The 24359-nt window shown below is 55.4% G+C and overlaps 1 protein-coding gene across 1 annotated transcript in view; it reads left to right on the plus strand.

The window, feature by feature from the left end:
• The window catches only part of LOC146024716 (myosin-IIIb-like), a 493994-nt gene that overhangs the window by 184418 nt on the left and 285217 nt on the right, over window positions 1-24359 (plus strand). The gene's annotated exons all lie outside the window — the stretch shown is intronic.

Genomic DNA, 24359 nt, shown 5'->3' on the forward strand with positions numbered 1-24359 from the left:
ACCTGCGTCCTCTGGGTGCGTGGTATCATAATGCTGAGCACTTGCGTCCTCTGGGTGCGTGGTGTCATGATGCTGAGCTCCTGCGTCCTCTGGGTGTGTGGTACCATGATGCTGAGCACCTGCATCCTCTGGGTGCGTGGTGTCATAATGCTGAGCACCTGCGTCCTCTGGGTGCGTAGTGTCATGATGCTGAGCACCTGCGTCCTCTGGGTGCGTGGTATCATGATGCTGAGCACTTGCGTCCTCTGGGTGCGTAGTGTCATGATGCTGAGCACCTGCGTCCTCTGGGTGCGTGGTGTCATGATGCTGAGCACCTGCGTCCTCTGGGTGCGTGGTATCATAATGCTGAGCACTTGCGTCCTCTGGGTGCGTGGTGTCATGATGCTGAGCACCTGCGTCCTCTGGGTGCGTGGTATCATGATGCTGAGCACTTGCGTCCTCTGGGTGCGTGGTGTCATGATGCTGAGCACCTGCGTCCTCTGGGTGCGTGGTATCATGATGCTGAGCACCTGAATCCTCTGGGTGTGTGGTGTCATGATGCTGAGCACCTGCGTCCTCTGGGTGCGTGGTATCATGATGCTGAGCACCTGCGTCCTCTGGGTGCGTGGTATCATAATGCTGAGCACCTGCGTCCTCTGGGTGCGTAGTGTCATGATGCTGAGCACCTGCGTCCTCTGGGTGCGTGGTGTCATGATGCTGAGCACCTGCGTCCTCTGGGTGCGTGGTATCATAATGCTGAGCACTTGCGTCCTCTGGGTGCGTGGTGTCATGATGCTGAGCACCTGCGTCCTCTGGGTGCGTGGTATCATGATGCTGAGCACCTGCGTCCTCTGGGTGCGTGGTATCATGACGCTGAGCACCTGCGTCCTCTGGGTGCGTGGTATCATAATGCTGAGCACCTGCGTCCTCTGGGTGCGTGATATCATGATGCTGAGCACCTGCGTCCTCTGGGTGCGTGGTATCATAATGCTGAGCACCTGCGTCCTCTGGGTGCGTGGTATCATGATGCTGAGCACCTGCGTACTCTGGGTGCGTGGTGTCGTGATGCTGAGCACCTGCGTCCTCTGGGTGCGTGGTGTCATGATGCTGAGCACCTGCGTCCTCTGGGTGCATGATATCATGATGCTGAGCACCTGCGTCCTCTGGGTGCGTGGTGTTATGATGCTGAGCACCTGCGTCCTCTGGGTGCGTGGTATCATGATGCTGAGCACCTGCGTCCTCTGGGTGCGTGGTGTCATGATGCTGAGCACCTGCGTCCTCTGGGTGCGTAGTGTTATGATGCTGAGCACCTGCGTCCTCTGGGTGCGTGGTATCATGATGCTGAGCACCTGCGTCCTCTGGGTGCGTGGTATCATGATGCTGAGCACCTGCTTCCTCTGGGTGCGTGGTGTCATAATGCTGAGCACCTGCGTCCTCTGGGTGCGTGGTATCATAATGCTGAGCACCTGCGTCCTCTGGGTGCGTGGTATCATGATGCTGAGCACCTGCGTCCTCTGGGTGCGTGGTATCATGATGCTGAGCACCTGTGTCCTCTGGGTGCGTGGTGTCATGATGCTGAGCACCTGCGTCCTCTGGGTGCGTGGTATCATGATGCTGAGCACCTGCGTCCTCTGGGTGCATGATATCATAATGCTGAGCTCTTGCATCCTCTGGGTGCGTGGTATTATAATGCTGTGCACCTGCGTCCTCTGGGTGCGTGGTGTTATGATGCTGAGCACCTGCGTCCTCTGGGTGCATGATATCATGATGCTAAGCACCTGCGTCCTCTGGGTGCATGATATCATAATGCTGAGCTCTTGCATCCTCTGGGTGCGTGGTATTATAATGCTGAGCACCTGCGTCCTCTGGGTGCGTGGTGTCATGATGCTGAGCACCTGCGTCCTCTGGGTGTGTGGTGTCATGATGCTGAGAAACTGCGTCCTCTGGGTGCGTGGTATCATGACGCTGAGCACCTGCGTCCTCTGGGTGCGTGGTATCATGACGCTGAGCACCTGCGTCCTCTGGGTGCGTGGTATCATGATGCTGAGCACCTGCGTCCTCTGGGTGCGTGGTATCATGATGCTGAGCACCTGCGTCCTCTGGGTGCGTGGTATCATGACGCTGAGCACCTGCGTCCTCTGGGTGCGTGGTATCATAATGCTGAGCACCTGCGTCCTCTGGGTGCGTGATATCATGATGCTGAGCACCTGCGTCCTCTGGGTGCGTGGTATCATAATGCTGAGCACCTGCGTCCTCTGGGTGCGTGGTATCATGATGCTGAGCACCTGCGTCCTCTGGGTGCGTGGTGTCGTGATGCTGAGCACCTGCGTCCTCTGGGTGCGTGGTGTCATGATGCTGAGCACCTGCGTCCTCTGGGTGCATGATATCATGATGCTGAGCACCTGCGTCCTCTGGGTGCGTGGTGTTATGATGCTGAGCACCTGCGTCCTCTGGGTGCGTGGTATCATGATGCTGAGCACCTGCGTCCTCTGGGTGCGTGGTGACATGATGCTGAGCACCTGCGTCCTCTGGGTGCGTAGTGTTATGATGCTGAGCACCTGCGTCCTCTGGGTGCGTGGTATCATGATGCTGAGCACCTGCGTCCTCTGGGTGCGTGGTATCATGATGCTGAGCACCTGCTTCCTCTGGGTGCGTGGTGTCATAATGCTGAGCACCTGCGTCCTCTGGGTGCGTGGTATCATAATGCTGAGCACCTGCGTCCTCTGGGTGCGTGGTATCATGATGCTGAGCACCTGTGTCCTCTGGGTGCGTGGTGTCATGATGCTGAGCACCTGCGTCCTCTGGGTGCGTGGTATCATGATGCTGAGCACCTGCGTCCTCTGGGTGCATGATATCATAATGCTGAGCTCTTGCATCCTCTGGGTGCGTGGTATTATAATGCTGTGCACCTGCGTCCTCTGGGTGCGTGGTATCATGATGCTGAGCTCCTGCGTTCTCTGGGTGTGTGGTGTTATGATGCTGAGCACCTGCGTCCTCTGGGTGCATGATATCGTGATGCTAAGCACCTGCGTCCTCTGGGTGCATGATATCATAATGCTGAGCTCTTGCATCCTCTGGGTGCGTGGTATTATAATGCTGTGCACCTGCGTCCTCTGGGTGCGTGGTATCATGATGCTGAGCTCCTGCGTCCTCTGGGTGTGTGGTGTTATGATGCTGAGCACCTGCGTCCTCTGGGTGTGTGGTGTCATGATGCTGAGCACCTGCGTCCTCTGGGTGCGTGGTGTCATGATGCTGAGCACCTGTGTCCTCTGGGTGCGTGGTATCATGATGCTGAGCACCTGCGTCCTCTGGGTGCGTGGTATCATGATGCTGAGCACCTGTGTCCTCTGGGTGCGTGGTATCATGATGCTGAGCACCTGCGTCTTCTGGGTGCGTGGTGTCATGATGCTGAGCACCTGCGTCCTCTGGGTGTGTGGTGTCATGATGCTGAGCACCTGCGTCCTCTGGGTGCGTGGTATCATAATGCTGAGCACCTGCGTCCTCTGGGTGCGTGGTGTCATGATGCTGAGCACCTGCGTCCTCTGGGTGCGTGGTATCATGATGCTGAGCACCTGCGTCCTCTGGGTGCGTGGTATCATGATGCTGAGCACCTGCGTCCTCTGGGTGCGTGGTGTCATGATGCTGAGCACCTGCATCCTCTGGGTGCGTGGTGTCATGATGCTGAGCACCTGCGTCCTCTGGGTGCGTGGTGTCATGATGCTGAGCACCTGCGTCCTCTGGGTGCGTGGTGTCATAATGCTGAGCTCTTGCATCCTCTGGGTGCGTGGTATTATAATGCTGAGCACCTGCGTCCTCTGGGTGCGTGGTATCATGATGCTGAGCACCTGCGTCCTCTGGGTGCGTGGTGTCATGATGCTGAGCACCTGCGTCCTCTGGGTGCGTGGTGTCATGATGCTGAGCACCTGCGTCCTCTGGGTGCGTGGTATCATAATGCTGAGCACCTGCGTCCTCTGGGTGCGTGGTGTCATGATGCTGAGCACCTGCGTCCTCTGGGTGCGTGGTATCATAATGCTGAGCACCTGCGTCCTCTGGGTGCGTGGTATCATGATGCTGAGCACCTGCGTCCTCTGGGTGCGTGGTATCATAATGCTGAGCACCTGCGTCCTCTGGGTGCGTAGTGTCATAATGCTGAGCACCTGCGTCCTCTGGGTGCGTGGTATCATAATGCTGAGCACCTGCGTCCTCTGGGTGCGTGGTGTCATGATGCTGAGCACCTGCGTCATCTGGGTGCGTGGTGTCATGATGCTGAGCACCTGCGTCATCTGGGTGCGTGGTGTCATGATGCTGAGCACCTGCGTCATCTGGGTGCGTGGTATCATGATGCTGAGCACCTGCGTCCTCTGGGTGCGTGGTATCATGATGCTGAGCACCTGCGTCCTCTGGGTGCGTGGTGTCATGATGCTGAGCACCTGCATCCTCTGGGTGCGTGGTGTCATGATGCTGAGCACCTGCGTCCTCTGGGTGCGTGGTGTCATGATGCTGAGCACCTGCGTCCTCTGGGTGCGTGGTGTCATAATGCTGAGCTCTTGCATCCTCTGGGTGCGTGGTATCATAATGCTGAGCACCTGCGTCCTCTGGGTGCGTGGTATCATGATGCTGAGCACCTGCGTCCTCTGGGTGCGTGGTGTCATGACGCTGAGCACCTGCGTCCTCTGGGTGCGTGGTGTCATGATGCTGAGCACCTGCGTCCTCTGGGTGCGTGGTGTCATGATGCTGAGCACCTGCGTCCTCTGGGTGCGTGGTATCATGATGCTGAGCACCTGCATCCTCTGGGTGCATGGTATCATGATGCTGAGCACCTGCGTCCTCTGGGTGCGTGATATCATAATGCTGAGCACTTGCGTCCTCTGGGTGCATGGTGTCATGATGCTGAGCACCTGTGTCCTCTGGGTGCGTGGTGTCATGATGCTGAGCACCTGCGTCCTCTGGGTGCGTGGTATCATGATGCTGAGCACCTGCGTCCTCTGGGTGCGTGGTGTCATGATGCTGAGCACCTGCGTCCTCTGGGTGCGTGGTATCATGACGCTGAGCACCTGCGTCCTCTGGGTGCATGATATCATAATGCTGAGCTCTTGCATCCTCTGGGTGCGTGGTATCATAATGCTGAGCACCTGTGTCCTCTGGGTGCGTGGTGTCATAATGCTGAGCTCTTGCATCCTCTGGGTGCGTGGTATCATAATGCTGAGCACCTGTGTCCTCTGGGTGCGTGGTGTCATAATGCTGAGCACCTGCGTCCTCTGGGTGCGTGGTATCATAATGCTGAGCACCTGCGTCCTCTGGGTGCGTGGTATCATAATGCTGAGCTCTTGCATCCTCTGGGTGCGTGGTATCATAATGCTGAGCTCTTGCATCCTCTGGGTGCGTGGTATCATAATGCTGAGCACCTGTGTCCTCTGGGTGTGTGGTGTCATGATGCTGAGCACCTGCGTCCTCTGGGTGCGTGGTATCATGATGCTGAGCACCTGCGTCCTCTGGGTGCATGATATCATAATGCTGAGCTCTTGCATCCTCTGGGTGCGTGGTGTCATGATGCTGAGCACCTGCGTCCTCTGGGTGCGTGGTATCATGACGCTGAGCACCTGCGTCCTCTGGGTGCATGATATCATAATGCTGAGCTCTTGCATCCTCTGGGTGCGTGGTATCATAATGCTGAGCACCTGTGTCCTCTGGGTGCGTGGTGTCATGATGCTGAGCACCTGTGTCCTCTGGGTGCGTGGTGTCATAATGCTGAGCTCTTGCATCCTCTGGGTGCGTGGTATCATAATGCTGAGCACCTGTGTCCTCTGGGTGCGTGGTATCATAATGCTGAGCACCTGCGTCCTCTGGGTGCGTGGTATCATAATGCTGAGCACCTGCGTCCTCTGGGTGCGTGGTATCATAATGCTGAGCTCTTGCATCCTCTGGGTGCGTGGTATCATAATGCTGAGCACCTGTGTCCTCTGGGTGTGTGGTGTCATGATGCTGAGCACCTGCGTCCTCTGGGTGTGTGGTATCATAATGCTGAGCACCTGTGTCCTCTGGGTGTGTGGTATCATAATGCTGAGCTCTTGCATCCTCTGGGTGCGTGGTATCATAATGCTGAGCACCTGTGTCCTCTGGGTGTGTGGTGTCATGATGCTGAGCACCTGCGTCCTCTGGGTGTGTGGTATCATAATGCTGAGCACCTGCGTCCTCTGGGTGTGTGGTGTCATGATGCTGAGCACCTGTGTCCTCTGGGTGTGTGGTGTCATGATGCTGAGCACCTGTGTCCTCTGGGTGTGTGGTGTCATGATGCTGAGCACCTGCGTCCTCTTGGTGCGTGGTAACATGACGCTGAGCACCTGCGTCCTCTGGGTGCGTGGTATCATGATGCTGAGCACCTGCGTCCTCTGGGTGCGTAGTGTCATGATGCTGAGCACCTGCGTCCTCTGGGTGCGTGGTGTCATGATGCTGAGCACCTGTGTCCTCTGGGTGTGTGGTGTCATGATGCTGAGCACCTGCGTCCTCTGGGTGCGTGGTATCATAATGCTGAGCTCTTGCATCCTCTGGGTGCGTGGTATCATAATGCTGAGCACCTGCGTCCTCTGGGTGCGTAGTGTCATGATGCTGAGCACCTGCGTCCTCTGGGTGCGTGGTGTCATGATGCTGAGCACCTGTGTCCTCTGGGTGTGTGGTGTCATGATGCTGAGCACCTGCGTCCTCTGGGTGCGTGGTATCATAATGCTGAGCTCTTGCATCCTCTGGGTGCGTGGTATCATAATGCTGAGCACCTGTGTCCTCTGGGTGCGTGGTATCATAATGCTGAGCACCTGTGTCCTCTGGGTGCGTGGTATCATGATGCTGAGCTCTTGCATCCTCTGGGTGCGTGGTATCATAATGCTGAGCACCTGTGTCCTCTGGGTGCGTGGTATCATAATGCTGAGCACCTGTGTCCTCTGGGTGTGTGGTGTCATGATGCTGAGCACCTGCGTCCTCTGGGTGCGTGGTATCATGACGCTGAGCACCTGCGTCCTCTGGGTGCATGATATCATAATGCTGAGCACCTGCGTCCTCTGGGTGCGTGGTATCATAATGCTGAGCACCTGCGTCCTCTGGGTGTGTGGTGTCATGATGCTGAGCACCTGCGTCCTCTGGGTGCGTGGTATCATGATGCTGAGCACCTGCGTCCTCTGGGTGCATGATATCATAATGCTGAGCTCTTGCATCCTCTGGGTGCGTGGTATCATAATGCTGAGCACCTGTGTCCTCTGGGTGCGTGGTGTCATGATGCTGAGCACCTGTGTCCTCTGGGTGCGTGGTGTCATGATGCTGAGCACCTGCATCCTCTGGGTGCGTAGTGTCATGATGCTGAGCACTTGCGTCCTCTGGGTGCGTGGTATCATGATGCTGAGCACCTGTGTCCTCTGGGTGCGTGGTGTCATGATGCTGAGCACCTGCGTCCTCTGGGTGCGTGGTGTCATAATGCTGAGCACCTGTGTCCTCTGGGTGCGTGGTGTCATGATGCTGAGCACCTGTGTCCTCTGGGTGCATGATATCATAATGCTGAGCTCTTGCATCCTCTGGGTGCGTGGTGTTATGATGCTGAGCACCTGCGTCCTCTGGGTGCGTGGTATCATGATGCTGAGCACCTGCGTCCTCTGGGTGCGTGGTGACATGATGCTGAGCACCTGCGTCCTCTGGGTGCGTAGTGTTATGATGCTGAGCACCTGCGTCCTCTGGGTGCGTGGTATCATGATGCTGAGCACCTGCGTCCTCTGGGTGCGTGGTATCATGATGCTGAGCACCTACTTCCTCTGGGTGCGTGGTGTCATAATGCTGAGCACCTGCGTCCTCTGGGTGCGTGGTATCATAATGCTGAGCACCTGCGTCCTCTGGGTGCGTGGTATCATGATGCTGAGCACCTGTGTCCTCTGGGTGCGTGGTGTCATGATGCTGAGCACCTGCGTCCTCTGGGTGCGTGGTATCATGATGCTGAGCACCTGCGTCCTCTGGGTGCATGATATCATAATGCTGAGCTCTTGCATCCTCTGGGTGCGTGGTATTATAATGCTGTGCACCTGCGTCCTCTGGGTGCGTGGTATCATGATGCTGAGCTCCTGCGTCCTCTGGGTGTGTGGTGTTATGATGCTGAGCACCTGCGTCCTCTGGGTGCATGATATCATGATGCTAAGCACCTGCGTCCTCTGGGTGCATGATATCATAATGCTGAGCTCTTGCATCCTCTGGGTGCGTGGTATTATAATGCTGTGCACCTGCGTCCTCTGGGTGCGTGGTATCATGATGCTGAGCTCCTGCGTCCTCTGGGTGTGTGGTGTTATGATGCTGAGCACCTGCGTCCTCTGGGTGTGTGGTGTCATGATGCTGAGCACCTGCGTCCTCTGGGTGCGTGGTGTCATGATGCTGAGCACCTGTGTCCTCTGGGTGCGTGGTATCATGATGCTGAGCACCTGCGTCCTCTGGGTGCGTGGTATCATGATGCTGAGCACCTGTGTCCTCTGGGTGCGTGGTATCATGATGCTGAGCACCTGCGTCCTCTGGGTGCGTGGTGTCATGATGCTGAGCACCTGCGTCCTCTGGGTGTGTGGTGTCATGATGCTGAGCACCTGCGTCCTCTGGGTGCGTGGTATCATAATGCTGAGCACCTGCGTCCTCTGGGTGCGTGGTGTCATGATGCTGAGCACCTGCGTCCTCTGGGTGCGTGGTATCATGATGCTGAGCACCTGCGTCCTCTGGGTGCGTGGTATCATGATGCTGAGCACCTGCGTCCTCTGGGTGCGTGGTGTCATGATGCTGAGCACCTGCATCCTCTGGGTGCGTGGTGTCATGATGCTGAGCACCTGCGTCCTCTGGGTGCGTGGTGTCATGATGCTGAGCACCTGCGTCCTCTGGGTGCGTGGTGTCATAATGCTGAGCTCTTGCATCCTCTGGGTGCGTGGTATTATAATGCTGAGCACCTGCGTCCTCTGGGTGCGTGGTATCATGATGCTGAGCACCTGCGTCCTCTGGGTGCGTGGTGTCATGATGCTGAGCACCTGCGTCCTCTGGGTGCGTGGTGTCATGATGCTGAGCACCTGCGTCCTCTGGGTGCGTGGTATCATAATGCTGAGCACCTGCGTCCTCTGGGTGCGTGGTGTCATGATGCTGAGCACCTGCGTCCTCTGGGTGCTTGGTATCATAATGCTGAGCACCTGCGTCCTCTGGGTGCGTGGTATCATGATGCTGAGCACCTGCGTCCTCTGGGTGCGTGGTATCATAATGCTGAGCACCTGCGTCCTCTGGGTGCGTAGTGTCATAATGCTGAGCACCTGCGTCCTCTGGGTGCGTGGTATCATAATGCTGAGCACCTGCGTCCTCTGGGTGCGTGGTGTCATGATGCTGAGCACCTGCGTCATCTGGGTGCGTGGTGTCATGATGCTGAGCACCTGCGTCATCTGGGTGCGTGGTATCATGATGCTGAGCACCTGCGTCCTCTGGGTGCGTGGTATCATGATGCTGAGCACCTGCGTCCTCTGGGTGCGTGGTGTCATGATGCTGAGCACCTGCATCCTCTGGGTGCGTGGTGTCATGATGCTGAGCACCTGCGTCCTCTGGGTGCGTGGTGTCATGATGCTGAGCACCTGCGTCCTCTGGGTGCGTGGTGTCATAATGCTGAGCTCTTGCATCCTCTGGGTGCGTGGTATCATAATGCTGAGCACCTGCGTCCTCTGGGTGCGTGGTATCATGATGCTGAGCACCTGCGTCCTCTGGGTGCGTGGTGTCATGATGCTGAGCACCTGCGTCCTCTGGGTGCGTGGTGTCATGATGCTGAGCACCTGCGTCCTCTGGGTGCGTGGTATCATAATGCTGAGCACCTGCGTCCTCTGGGTGCGTGGTGTCATGATGCTGAGCACCTGCGTCCTCTGGGTGCGTGGTATCATAATGCTGAGCACCTGCGTCCTCTGGGTGCGTGGTATCATGATGCTGAGCACCTGCGTCCTCTGGGTGCGTGGTATCATAATGCTGAGCACCTGCGTCCTCTGGGTGCGTAGTGTCATAATGCTGAGCACCTGCGTCCTCTGGGTGCGTGGTATCATAATGCTGAGCACCTGCGTCCTCTGGGTGCGTGGTGTCATGATGCTGAGCACCTGCGTCATCTGGGTGCGTGGTGTCATGATGCTGAGCACCTGCGTCCTCTGGGTGCGTGGTATCATGATGCTGAGCACCTGCGTCCTCTGGGTGTGTGGTATCATGATGCTGAGCACCTGCGTCCTCTGGGTGCGTGGTGTTATGATGCTGAGCACTTGCGTCCTCTGGGTGCGTGGTGTTATGATGCTGAGCACCTGCGTCCTCTGGGTGCGTGGTGTCATAATGCTGAGCACCTGCGTCCTCTGGGTGTGTGGTATCATGATGCTGAGCACCTGCGTCATCTGGGTGCGTGGTGTCATAATGCTGAGCACCTGCGTCCTCTGGGTGTGTGGTATCATGATGCTGAGCACTTGCGTCCTCTGGGTGCGTGGTATCATAATGCTGAGCACCTGCGTCCTCTGGGTGCATGATATCATGATGCTGAGCACCTGTGTCCTCTGGGTGCATGATATCATAATGCTGAGCACCTGCGTCCTCTGGGTGTCTGGTGTCATGATGCTGAGCACCTGCGTCCTCTGAGTGCGTGGTATCATGATGCTGAGCACCTGCGTCCTCTGGGAGTCTGGTATCATGATGCTGAGCACCTGCGTCCTCTGGGTGCGTGGTATCATGATGCTGCGCACCTGCGTCCTCTTGTGCGTGGTATCATGATGCTGAGCACCTGCGTCCTCTGGGTTTGTGGTGTCATGATGCTGAGCACCTGCGTCCTCTGGGTGCGTGGTGTCATGACGCTGAGCACCTGCGTCCTCTGGGTGCGTGGTGTCATGATGCTGAGCACCTGCGTCCTCTGGGTGCGTGGTGTCATGATGCTGAGCACCTGCGTCCTCTGGGTGCGTGGTGTCATGACGCTGAGCACCTGCGTCCTCTGGGTGCGTGGTATCATAATGCTGAGCTCCTGCGTCCTCTGGGTGCGTGGTATCCTAATGCTGAGCACCTGCGTCCTCTGGGTGTGTGGTGTCATGATGCTGAGCACCTGCGTCCTCTGGGTGCGTGGTGTCATGATGCTGAGCACCTGCGTCCTCTGGGTGCGTGGTGTCATGACGCTGAGCACCTGCGTCCTCTGGGTGCGTGGTATCATAATGCTGAGCTCCTGCGTCCTCTGGGTGCGTGGTATCCTAATGCTGAGCTCTTGCATCCTCTGGGTGTGTGGTGTCATGATGCTGAGCACCTGCGTCCTCTGGGAGTCTGGTATCATGATGCTGAGCACCTGCGTCCTCTGGGTGCGTGGTGTCATGATGCTGAGCACCTGCGTCCTCTGGGTGCGTGGTATCATAATGCTGAGCACCTGCGTCCTCTTGTGCGTGGTATCATGATGCTGAGCACCTGCGTCCTCTGGGTTTGTGGTGTCATGATGCTGAGCACCTGTGTCCTCTGGGTGCGTGGTGTCGTGATGCTGAGCACCTGCGTCCTCTGGGTGCGTAGTGTCATGATGCTGAGCACCTGCGTCCTCTGGGTGCGTGGTGTCGTGATGCTGAGCACCTGCGTCCTCTGGGTGCGTAGTGTCGTGATGCTGAGCACCTGCGTCCTCTGGGTGCGTGGTGTCATGATGCTGAGCACCTGCGTCCTCTGGGTGCGTGGTATCATAATGCTGAGCACCTGTGTCCTCTGGGTGTGTGGTGTCATGATGCTGAGCACCTGCGTCCTCTGGGTGTGTGGTATCATAATGCTGAGCACCTGTGTCCTCTGGGTGTGTGGTATCATAATGCTGAGCTCTTGCATCCTCTGGGTGCGTGGTATCATAATGCTGAGCACCTGCGTCCTCTGGGTGCGTGGTGTCATGATGCTGAGCACCTGCATCCTCTGGGTGCGTAGTGTCATGATGCTGAGCACCTGCATCCTCTGGGTGCATGGTATCATGATGCTGAGCACCTGCATCCTCTGGGTGCATGGTATCATGATGCTGAGCACCTGCGTCCTCTGGGTGCGTGATATCATAATGCTGAGCACTTGCGTCCTCTGGGTGCATGGTGTCATGATGCTGAGCACCTGTGTCCTCTGGGTGCGTGGTGTCATGATGCTGAGCACCTGCGTCCTCTGGGTGCGTGGTATCATGATGCTGAGCACCTGCGTCCTCTGGGTGCGTGGTGTCATGATGCTGAGCACCTGCGTCCTCTGGGTGCGTGGTATCATGACGCTGAGCACCTGCGTCCTCTGGGTGCATGATATCATAATGCTGAGCTCTTGCATCCTCTGGGTGCGTGGTATCATAATGCTGAGCACCTGTGTCCTCTGGGTGCGTGGTGTCATAATGCTGAGCTCTTGCATCCTCTGGGTGCGTGGTATCATAATGCTGAGCACCTGTGTCCTCTGGGTGCGTGGTGTCATAATGCTGAGCACCTGCGTCCTCTGGGTGCGTGGTATCATAATGCTGAGCACCTGCGTCCTCTGGGTGCGTGGTATCATAATGCTGAGCTCTTGCATCCTCTGGGTGCGTGGTATCATAATGCTGAGCTCTTGCATCCTCTGGGTGCGTGGTATCATAATGCTGAGCACCTGTGTCCTCTGGGTGTGTGGTGTCATGATGCTGAGCACCTGCGTCCTCTGGGTGCGTGGTATCATGATGCTGAGCACCTGCGTCCTCTGGGTGCATGATATCATAATGCTGAGCTCTTGCATCCTCTGGGTGCGTGGTGTCATGATGCTGAGCACCTGCGTCCTCTGGGTGCGTGGTATCATGACGCTGAGCACCTGCGTCCTCTGGGTGCATGATATCATAATGCTGAGCTCTTGCATCCTCTGGGTGCGTGGTGTCATGATGCTGAGCACTTGTGTCCTCTGGGTGCGTGGTGTCGTGATGCTGAGCACCTGCGTCCTCTGGGTGCGTAGTGTCATGATGCTGAGCACCTGCGTCCTCTGGGTGCGTGGTGTCGTGATGCTGAGCACCTGCGTCCTCTGGGTGCGTAGTGTCGTGATGCTGAGCACCTGCGTCCTCTGGGTGCGTGGTGTCATGATGCTGAGCACCTGCGTCCTCTGGGTGCGTGGTATCATAATGCTGAGCACCTGTGTCCTCTGGGTGTGTGGTGTCATGATGCTGAGCACCTGCGTCCTCTGGGTGTGTGGTATCATAATGCTGAGCACCTGTGTCCTCTGGGTGTGTGGTATCATAATGCTGAGCTCTTGCATCCTCTGGGTGCGTGGTATCATAATGCTGAGCACCTGCGTCCTCTGGGTGCGTGGTGTCATGATGCTGAGCACCTGCATCCTCTGGGTGCGTAGTGTCATGATGCTGAGCACCTGCATCCTCTGGGTGCATGGTATCATGATGCTGAGCACCTGCATCCTCTGGGTGCATGGTATCATGATGCTGAGCACCTGCGTCCTCTGGGTGCGTGATATCATAATGCTGAGCACTTGCGTCCTCTGGGTGCATGGTGTCATGATGCTGAGCACCTGTGTCCTCTGGGTGCGTGGTGTCATGATGCTGAGCACCTGCGTCCTCTGGGTGCGTGGTATCATGATGCTGAGCACCTGCGTCCTCTGGGTGCGTGGTGTCATGATGCTGAGCACCTGCGTCCTCTGGGTGCGTGGTATCATGACGCTGAGCACCTGCGTCCTCTGGGTGCATGATATCATAATGCTGAGCTCTTGCATCCTCTGGGTGCGTGGTATCATAATGCTGAGCACCTGTGTCCTCTGGGTGCGTGGTGTCATAATGCTGAGCTCTTGCATCCTCTGGGTGCGTGGTATCATAATGCTGAGCACCTGTGTCCTCTGGGTGCGTGGTGTCATAATGCTGAGCACCTGCGTCCTCTGGGTGCGTGGTATCATAATGCTGAGCACCTGCGTCCTCTGGGTGCGTGGTATCATAATGCTGAGCTCTTGCATCCTCTGGGTGCGTGGTATCATAATGCTGAGCTCTTGCATCCTCTGAGTGCGTGGTATCATAATGCTGAGCACCTGTGTCCTCTGGGTGTGTGGTGTCATGATGCTGAGCACCTGCGTCCTCTGGGTGCGTGGTATCATGATGCTGAGCACCTGCGTCCTCTGGGTGCATGATATCATAATGCTGAGCTCTTGCATCCTCTGGGTGCGTGGTGTCATGATGCTGAGCACCTGCGTCCTCTGGGTGCGTGGTATCATGACGCTGAGCACCTGCGTCCTCTGGGTGCATGATATCATAATGCTGAGCACCTGTGTCCTCTGGGTGCGTGGTGTCATGATGCTGAGCACCTGTGTCCTCTGGGTGCGTGGTGTCATAATGCTGAGCTCTTGCATCCTCTGGGTGCGTGGTATCATAATGCTGAGCACCTGTGTCCTCTGGGTGCGTGGTATCATAATGCTGAGCACCTGCGTCCTCTGGGTGCGTGGTATCATAATGCTGAGCACCTGCGTCCTCTGGGTGCGTGGTATCATAATGCTGAGCACCTGCGTCCTCTGGGTGCGTGGTATCATGATGCTGAGCACCTGCGTCCTCTGGGTGCGTGGTATCATAATGCTGAGCACCTGCGTCCTCTGGGTGCGTGGTATCATAATGCTGAGCTCTTGCATCCTCTGGGTGTGTGGTATCATAATGCTGAGCTCTTGCATCCTCTGGGTGTGTGGTGTCATGATGCTGAGCACCTGTGTCCTCTGGGTGTGTGGTGTCATGATGCTGAGCACCTGCGTCCTCTGGGTGTGTGGTATCATAATGCTGAGCACCTGCGTCCTCTGGGTGTGTGGTGTCATGATGCTGAGCACCTGTGTCCTCTGGGTGTGTGGTGTCATGATGCTGAGCACCTGTGTCCTCTGGGTGTGTGGTGTCATGATGCTGAGCACCTGCGTCCTCTTGGTGCGTGGTAACATGACGCTGAGCACCTGCGTCCTCTGGGTGCGTGGTATCATGATGCTGAGCACCTGCGTCCTCTGGGTGCGTAGTGTCATGATGCTGAGCACCTGCGTCCTCTGGGTGCGTGGTGTCATGATGCTGAGCACCTGTGTCCTCTGGGTGTGTGGTGTCATGATGCTGAGCACCTGCGTCCTCTGGGTGCGTGGTATCATAATGCTGAGCTCTTGCATCCTCTGGGTGCGTGGTATCATAATGCTGAGCACCTGTGTCCTCTGGGTGCGTGGTATCATAATGCTGAGCACCTGTGTCCTCTGGGTGCGTGGTATCATGATGCTGAGCTCTTGCATCCTCTGGGTGCGTGGTGTCATAATGCTGAGCACCTGTGTCCTCTGGGTGCGTGGTATCATAATGCTGAGCACCTGTGTCCTCTGGGTGTGTGGTGTCATGATGCTGAGCACCTGCGTCCTCTGGGTGCGTGGTATCATGACGCTGAGCACCTGCGTCCTCTGGGTGCATGATATCATAATGCTGAGCACCTGCGTCCTCTGGGTGCGTGGTATCATAATGCTGAGCACCTGCGTCCTCTGGGTGTGTGGTGTCATGATGCTGAGCACCTGCGTCCTCTGGGTGCGTGGTGTCATGATGCTGAGCACCTGTGTCCTCTGGGTGTGTGGTGTCATGATGCTGAGCACCTGCGTCCTCTGGGTGCGTGGTATCATAATGCTGAGCTCTTGCATCCTCTGGGTGCGTGGTATCATAATGCTGAGCACCTGTGTCCTCTGGGTGCGTGGTATCATAATGCTGAGCACCTGTGTCCTCTGGGTGCGTGGTATCATGATGCTGAGCTCTTGCATCCTCTGGGTGCGTGGTATCATAATGCTGAGCACCTGTGTCCTCTGGGTGCGTGGTATCATAATGCTGAGCACCTGTGTCCTCTGGGTGTGTGGTGTCATGATGCTGAGCACCTGCGTCCTCTGGGTGCGTGGTATCATGACGCTGAGCACCTGCGTCCTCTGGGTGCATGATATCATAATGCTGAGCACCTGCGTCCTCTGGGTGCGTGGTATCATAATGCTGAGCACCTGCGTCCTCTGGGTGTGTGGTGTCATGATGCTGAGCACCTGCGTCCTCTGGGTGCGTGGTATCATGATGCTGAGCACCTGCGTCCTCTGGGTGCATGATATCATAATGCTGAGCTCTTGCATCCTCTGGGTGCGTGGTATCATAATGCTGAGCACCTGTGTCCTCTGGGTGCGTGGTGTCATGATGCTGAGCACCTGTGTCCTCTGGGTGCGTGGTGTCATGATGCTGAGCACCTGCATCCTCTGGGTGCGTAGTGTCATGATGCTGAGCACTTGCGTCCTCTGGGTGCGTGGTATCATGATGCTGAGCACCTGTGTCCTCTGGGTGCGTGGTGTCATGATGCTGAGCACCTGCGTCCTCTGGGTGCGTGGTGTCATAATGCTGAGCACCTGTGTCCTCTGGGTGCGTGGTGTCATGATGCTGAGCACCTGTGTCCTCTGGGTGCATGATATCATAATGCTGAGCTCTTGCATCCTCTGGGTGCGTGTATCATAATGCTGAGCTCTTGCATCCTCTGGGTGCGTGGTATCATAATGCTGAGCACCTGTGTCCTCTGGGTGTGTGGTGTCATGATGCTGAGCACCTGCGTCCTCTGGGTGCGTGGTATCATGATGCTGAGCACCTGCGTCCTCTGGGTGCATGATATCATAATGCTGAGCTCTTGCATCCTCTGGGTGCGTGGTATCATAATGCTGAGCACCTGTGTCCTCTGGGTGCGTGGTATCATAATGCTGAGCACTTGCGTCCTCTGGGTGTGTGGTGTCATGATGCTGAGCACCTGCGTCCATTGGGTGCGTGGTATCATAATGCTGAGCACCTGTGTCCTCTGGGTGCGTGGTATCATGATGCTGAGCACCTGCGTCCTCTGGGTGCGTGGTGTCATGATGCTGAGCACCTGCGTCCTCTGGGTGCGTGGTGTCATGATGCTGAGCACCTGTGTCCTCTGGGTGCGTGGTATCATAATGCTGAGCACCTGCGTCCTCTGGGTGCGTGGTGTCATGATGCTGAGCACTTGCGTCCTCTGGGTGCGTGGTATCATGATGCTGAGCACTTGCGTCCTCTGGGTGTGTGGTGTCATGATGCTGAGCACCTGCGTCCTCTGGGTGCGTGGTATCATAATGCTGAGCACCTGCGTCCTCTGGGTGCATGGTATCATAATGCTGAGCACCTGCGTCCTCTGGGTGCGTGGTGTCATGATGCTGAGCACTTGCGTCCTCTGGGTGCGTAGTGTCATGATGCTGAGCACCTGCGTCCTCTGGGTGCGTGGTGTCATGATGCTGAGCACCTGTGTCCTCTGGGTGCGTGGTATCATGATGCTGAGCACCTGTGTCCTCTGGGTGTGTGGTGTCATGATGCTGAGCACCTGCGTCCTCTGGGTGCGTGGTTTCATGATGCTGAGCACTTGCGTCCTCTGGGTGCGTGGTATCATGATGCTGAGCACTTGCGTCCTCTGGGTGCGTGGTGTCATGATGCTGAGCACCTGCGTCCTCTGGGTGCGTGGTGTCATAATGCTGAGCTCTTGCGTCCTCTGGGTGCGTGGTGTCATGATGCTGAGCACCTGTGTCCTCTGGGTGCGTAGTGTTATGATGCTGAGCACCTGCGTCCTCTGGGTGCGTGGTATCATGATGCTGAGCACCTGCGTCCTCTGGGTGCGTGGTGTCATGATGCTGAGCACCTGTGTCCTCTGGGTGCGTGGTATCATGATGCTGAGCACCTGTGTCCTCTGGGTGTGTGGTGTCATGATGCTGAGCACCTGCGTCCTCTGGGTGCGTGGTATCATGATGCTGAGCACTTGCGTCCTCTGGGTGCGTGGTATCATGATGCTGAGCACTTGCGTCCTCTCGGGTGTGTGGTGTCATGATGCTGAGCACTTGCGTCCTCTAGGGTGCGTGGTGTCATGATGCTGAGCACCTGCGTCCTCTGGGTGCGTGGTGTCATAATGCTGAGCTCTTGCGTCCTCTGGGTGCGGTGTCATGATGCTGAGCACCTGTGTCCTCTGGGTGCGTAGTGTTATGATGCTGAGCACCTGCGTCCTCTGGGTGCGTGGTATCATGATGCTGAGCACCTGCGTCCTCTGGGTGCGTGGTATCATGATGCTGAGCACCTGCGTCCTCTGGGTGCGTGGTGTCATGATGCTGAGCACCTGCGTCCTCTGGGTGCGTGGTATCATGATGCTGAGCATTTGCGTCCTCTGGGTGTGTGGTGTCATGATGCTGAGCACCTGCGTCCTCTGGGTGCTTGGTATCATAATGCTGAGCACCTGTGTCCTCTGGGTGCGTGGTATCATGATGCTGAGCACTTGCGTCCTCTGGGTGCGTGGTATCATGATGCTGAGCATTTGCGTCCTCTGGGTGTGTGGTGTCATGATGCTGAGCACCTGCGTCCTCTGGGTGCGTGGTATCATAATGCTGAGCACCTGTGTCCTCTGGGTGCGTGGTATCATGATGCTGAGCACTTGCGTCCTCTGGGTGCGTGGTGTCATGATGCTGAGCACCCTGCGTCCTCTGGGTGCGTGGTATCATAATGCTGAGCACCTGTGTCCTCTGGGTGCGTGGTATCATGATGCTGAGCACTTGCGTCCTCTGGGTGCGTGGTGTCATGATGCTGAGCACCTGCGTCCTCTGGGTGCGTGGTATCATAATGCTGAGCACCTGTGTCCTCTGGGTGCGTGGTATCATGATGCTGAGCACTTGCGTCCTCTGGGTGTGTGGTGTCATGATGCTGAGCACCTGTGTCCTCTGGGTGTGTGGTATCATGATGCTGAGCACCTGCGTCCTCTGGGTGCGTGGTATCATGATGCTGAGCACCTGCGTCCTCTGGGTGCGTGGTATCATGATGCTGAGCACCTGCGTCCTCTGGGTGCGTGGTGTCATGATGCTGAGCACCTGCGTCCTCTGGGTGCGTGGTATCATGATGCTGAGCATTTGCGTCCTCTGGGTGTGTGGTGTCATGATGCTGAGCACCTGCGTCCTCTGGGTGCTTGGTATCATAATGCTGAGCACCTGTGTCCTCTGGGTGCGTGGTATCATGATGCTGAGCACTTGCGTCCTCTGGGTGCGTGGTATCATGATGCTGAGCATTTGCGTCCTCTGGGTGTGTGGTGTCATGATGCTGAGCACCTGCGTCCTCTGGGTGCGTGGTATCATAATGCTGAGCACCTGTGTCCTCTGGGTGCGTGGTATCATGATGCTGAGCACTTGCGTCCTCTGGGTGCGTGGTGTCATGATGCTGAGCACCTGCGTCTCTGGGTGCGTGGTATCATGATGCTGAGCACTTGCGTCCTCTGGGTGCGTGGTATCATGATGCTGAGCACTTGCGTCCTCTGGGTGCGTGGTATCATGATGCTGAGCACTTGCGTCCTCTGGGTGCATGGTATCATGATGCTGAGCACCTGCGTCCTCTGGGTACGTGGTGTCATGATGCTGAGCACCTGTGTCCTCTGGGTGCGTGGTGTCATGATGCTGAGCACCTGCGTCCTCTGGGTGCGTGGTATCATAATGCTGAGCACCTGTGTCCTCTGGGTGCGTGGTATCATGATGCTGAGCACTTGCGTCCTCTGGGTGTGTGGTATCATGTTGCTGAGCACTTGTGTCCTCTGGGTGCGTGGTATCATATTGCTGAGCACCTGCGTCCTCTGGGTGCATGGTATCATGATGCTGAGCACTTGCGTCCTCTGGGTGCGTGGTATCATATTGCTGAGCACTTGTGTCCTCTGGGTGTGTGGTGTCATGATGCTGAGCACCTGCGTCCTCTGGGTGCGTGGTATCATGATGCTGAGCACCTGCGTCCTCTGGGAGTCTGGTATCATGATGCTGAGCACCTGCGTCCTCTGGGTGCGTGGTATCATGATGCTGAGCACCTGCGTCCTCTGGGAGTCTGGTATCATGATGCTGAGCACCTGCGTCCTCTGGGTGCGTGGTATCATGATGCTGCGCACCTGCGTCCTCTTGTGCGTGGTATCATGATGCTGAGCACCTGCGTCCTCTGGGTTTGTGGTGTCATGATGCTGAGCACCTGCGTCCTCTGGGTGCGTGGTGTCATGATGCTGAGCACCTGCGTCCTCCGGGTGCGTGGTATCATGATGCTGAGCACCTGCGTCCTCTGGGAGTCTGGTATCATAATGCTGAGCACTTGCGTCCTCTGGGTGCGTGGTGTCATGATGCTGAGCACCTGCGTCCTCTGGGTGCGTGGTGTCATGATGCTGAGCACCTGTGTCCTCTGGGTGTGTGGTGTCATGATGCTGAGCACCTGCGTCCTCTGGGTGCGTGGTATCATAATGCTGAGCACCTGCGTCCTCTGGGTGCGTGGTGTCATGATGCTGAGCACCTGTGTCCTCTGGGTGCATGATATCATGATGCTGAGCACCTGCGTCCTCTGGGTGTGTGGTGTCATGATGCTGAGCACCTGCGTCCTCTGGGTGCGTAGTGTCATGATGCTGAGCACCTGCGTCCTCTGGGTGCGTGGTGTCATGATGCTGAGCACTTGCGTCCTCTGGGTGCGTGGTGTCGTGATGCTGAGCACCTGCGTCCTCTGGGTGCGTAGTGTCATGATGCTGAGCACCTGCGTCCTCTGGGTGCGTAGTGTCGTGATGCTGAGCACCTGCGTCCTCTGGGTGCGTGGTGTCATGATGCTGAGCACCTGCGTCCTCTGGGAGTGTGGTATCATGATTCTGAGCACCTGCGTCCTCTGGGTGCGTGGTGTCGTGATGCTGAGCACCTGCGCCCTCTGGGTGCGTGGTGTCATAATGCTGAGCACCTGCGTCCTCTGGGTGCGTGGTATCATGATGCTGAGCACCTGCGTCCTCTGGGTGCGTGGTATCATGATGCTGAGCACCTGCGTCCTCTGGGTGCGTGGTGTCATGATGCTGAGCACCTGCATCCTCTGGGTGCGTAGTGTCATGATGCTGAGCACCTGCGTCCTCTAGGTGCGTGGTGTCATGATGCTGAGCACCTGCATCCTCTGGGTGCGTAGTGTCATGATGCTGAGCACCTGCGTCCTCTGGGTGCATGGTATCATGATGCTGAGCACTTGCGTCCTCTGGGTGCATGGTATCATAATGCTGAGCACTTGCGTCCTCTGGGTGCGTGGTATCATGATGCTGAGCAATCCCCTTCACCCTCTTTCACACCCCCTTCTCTTTCTGACTCTGTCTCCCTCTCTTTTTTTTCTCCCTCTCACCCCTTCTTCTAACACCCCTCCCTATCTTGCCCCTTTCTTACCTCTCCCCCTCTTCATACCCGTCTCTCTCCCCCAGCTTTTTTCTCACCCACTTCCTGTCTTCCCCCTCTCACTCCCGCTCTCTCTGCCTTTCCCTTCAGTCTCTCACCCCTTCCTCTGATTCTCACCCCTACCCTTTTTTCTCACCCCATCCTCTGTTCCCTCTTCAGTCTCTCACACCCCTCCCTCTCTCACCTATCCCTCTCACCCCCTCTCTCTCTGAAGGGGGTGAGATCACTATCATTTCCATCCTTTCAGCCCCCATCTTCCACACTCAGCCCCCATCTCCCACTCCTCCCTCTCTACCCCCTTTTTCCCTTATTTCGCCTCTCACCACCCTCTCTCCCCTCTCTTGCCTCTCATCCCCCTCTCTCACCTCTCTTGCCTTTCACCCTTCATCTCCCACTCCTCCGTTTCTCCAGTGAGAACATTCAGCCTGGTTAACCTATCTTTGTATTTTTGTGATTCAAGACCTTTTACTAGCTTAGTCGCCCTTCTCTGTACCTGTTCCAATTCATTTATGTCCTTTTTAAGGTGCGGTGCCCAGAACTGAACACATTATTCCAAGTGTGGTCTCACCAATGCCTTGTAAGGAGGCACTATCACATTGGCATCCCTTGAATCCATACCCCCTTTTAATGCATGCCAGTGTCCGGTTTGCTTTTGCTGCTGCACTTGAGCAGTGTGCACTATAACGCAATTTTTCATCTATGATGACCCCCAAGTCCTTCTCTACAGCAGAATTCCCTCTAATAACTCCATTTAGTCTATAAGTATCTTCTTCATTTTTGTTCCCATAATGAATAACTTTATAAATATATTTTTCAATGTTTAACTGCATTTTCCACCAAATGTTGGATTTAGTGTGCATGCTAAAAACTGTTCTAGCCGACACCTTTGTAACAAAGGAAGAACTAGCTAAAATGTCCTTAAAGAAACCTAGGGAACTGGTGTCAAAGGATTCGGAGGATTCGGCAAAAGGTCCGGCATTGATAACAGATGAAGAAGCAGACAAAGGTGAAATTATGCAGGAAAAAGCCGAGCTGGACTTCAATCCAGACTTACTTGAGAATTTGTTAACCCTGATTAACAAATCTTTAAATATTGAGGACACTCTGGAAGAAGGCAAGTTGCAAGATTTGCTATTCAAGGATAAGAGGAAGAAACCTAAAACATTTCCTCTCTCCAAAGCTCTTAAAGAGGTAGTGGAGGATGACTTACTGATCATGGCAAAGTCAGAAGATCTGGCAAGGATACATACAAAAGGAGTCATGAAGTACTTGGGTCAACATGGATGGCTCATAAACCTACAAAAAAAGTCACTTACAGCCAGCAACGGAAGTAAAGTACCTAGGGGTGCTGGTGGACACGAGAGCCATGACAGTGAAGTTGACACAAGACAGATGGAACAAAATAAGGCAGGAGGTTCTAAGTGTTCTGAGAAGAAGATTGGTATCTTCAGGAGACTGCCTAAGAGTTCTAGGCCTTATGGCAGCAGAATTGGATACAATCAAGTGGGCAAGATTTCACACGAGATCTACAGAACGGTTTCCTATCCCAACGGGGCAGGGATGGGAAGAACCTCAATCAGAGAATATTGCGATCAAGGAAGGCAAAAATAAACCTCGAATGGTGGCTGGATGCGGAGAGACTTCGACAAGAAAAGTCGTTTGCAGCAAGAGAACAGCTGGTGGTTACGACAGATGCCAGTCAAAAAGGATGGGGTGCAGTCTGTGGAGGCATGGCAGCTCAAGCAAGTGGGGCTGGGACCTGTACCAAGCACACTTGAACATAAGAGAAATGAGAGCTGTACTGATGGCATACCAAGCTTTTCAAAGTCAATTGCCGCAGAAGGAGGTGATGGTCAGGTCAGACAAATAGGTTGTTGTTGATATATAAACAGACAAGGAGGCACAAGAAGTGTAAAAATAATGACAGACGCAGCAAAAGTACTGACACGGCCAAAACAGTGTGTCAGAAGTCTATCAGCAGTGTTCATTTCAGGGAAAATAAATCAACTGGCAGATGCTCTGAGCAGGGGTCCAATCAAGCCTGGAGAATGGGAACTATCACAAGACGTGTTCTCAATGATAGTGGAACAATGGGGCTTGCCTCAGGTAGACCTGATGGCGACCAGGACCAATGCAAAGGTGCCAGTTTTCATATAGAGACACTGAGAACAGAAGGCCTGGCAGACAGACGCCCTGACAGCCAAGTGGGGGACAGGACTTATATATGTATTCCCTCCATTTCCGGTCATTCCAAGATTGCTAAACAAAATCCAGAAAGAAGAAGCGACAGTCATAGCAATTCTCCCATATTGGCTGAGACGGGCCTGGTTCCCCAAATTGGCAAGGATGGCAGTGGACGAGCCATGGAGGTTACCGGATCGGGAGAACCTCATGCAGCTGGGAAGATACTTTCAACGACAACCGGACAATTAGAATTTGACGGCGTGGCTGTTGAGACCAGACATCTGGTAGGAAAAGGATTCTCAAAAAAGGTGGTGGATACACTGCTTAAAGCAAGAAAATTGTCCACGTCCAAGACATATTATAAAATATGGAGAGCATATGCAGAGTTCTGCAAGTTAGGCTGCAAAAACCTTAAATTGATACCCACGATTCTTGAATTCCTGCAAGTTGGACTGGAGAAGAAACTTTTGGCAAGTTCTCTAAAGGTCCAGGTTTTGGCATTAGAGGCCATGTTGGATATGAGAATAGCAGAAGACAAATATGTGCAAAGGTTTATTCAGGCAATTAAGAAGATAAGACCTACTTTCCATAATCCCATGCCACCGTGGGACTTGAACATGGTGCTCAATGTCTTAACAGAGGACCCATTTGATCCACTAGAGGAAGTACCCATAAGGTTACTTACAGCCAAAGTAGCCCTTTTGGTAGCGATAACATCGGCCAGATGGTTGTCGGAGATGCAGGCCTTGTGGGCGGAAGAGCCTTTCCTTAATTTCTTTGAAGAAAAAGTTGTGTTAAGGACGAATCTGCGTTTTTTACCTAAGGTCTTGTCGCAGTTCCATATAAACCAAGAAATAGTATTACCATCTTTTTGCGTGAATCCTGTTAATGATAAAATAGTCAGATTGCACAAGCTTGATGTCATGAGAGCCTTAAAAATATATCTTCAGAGGGTAGAGTCTTGGAGAAGAACCAAGAGACTCTTCTTAGTGACA

Source organism: Crinia signifera, chromosome 1, assembly GCF_055691185.1.
Source record: "Crinia signifera chromosome 1, ASM5569118v1, whole genome shotgun sequence".
Lineage (NCBI taxonomy): Eukaryota > Metazoa > Chordata > Amphibia > Anura > Myobatrachidae > Crinia > Crinia signifera.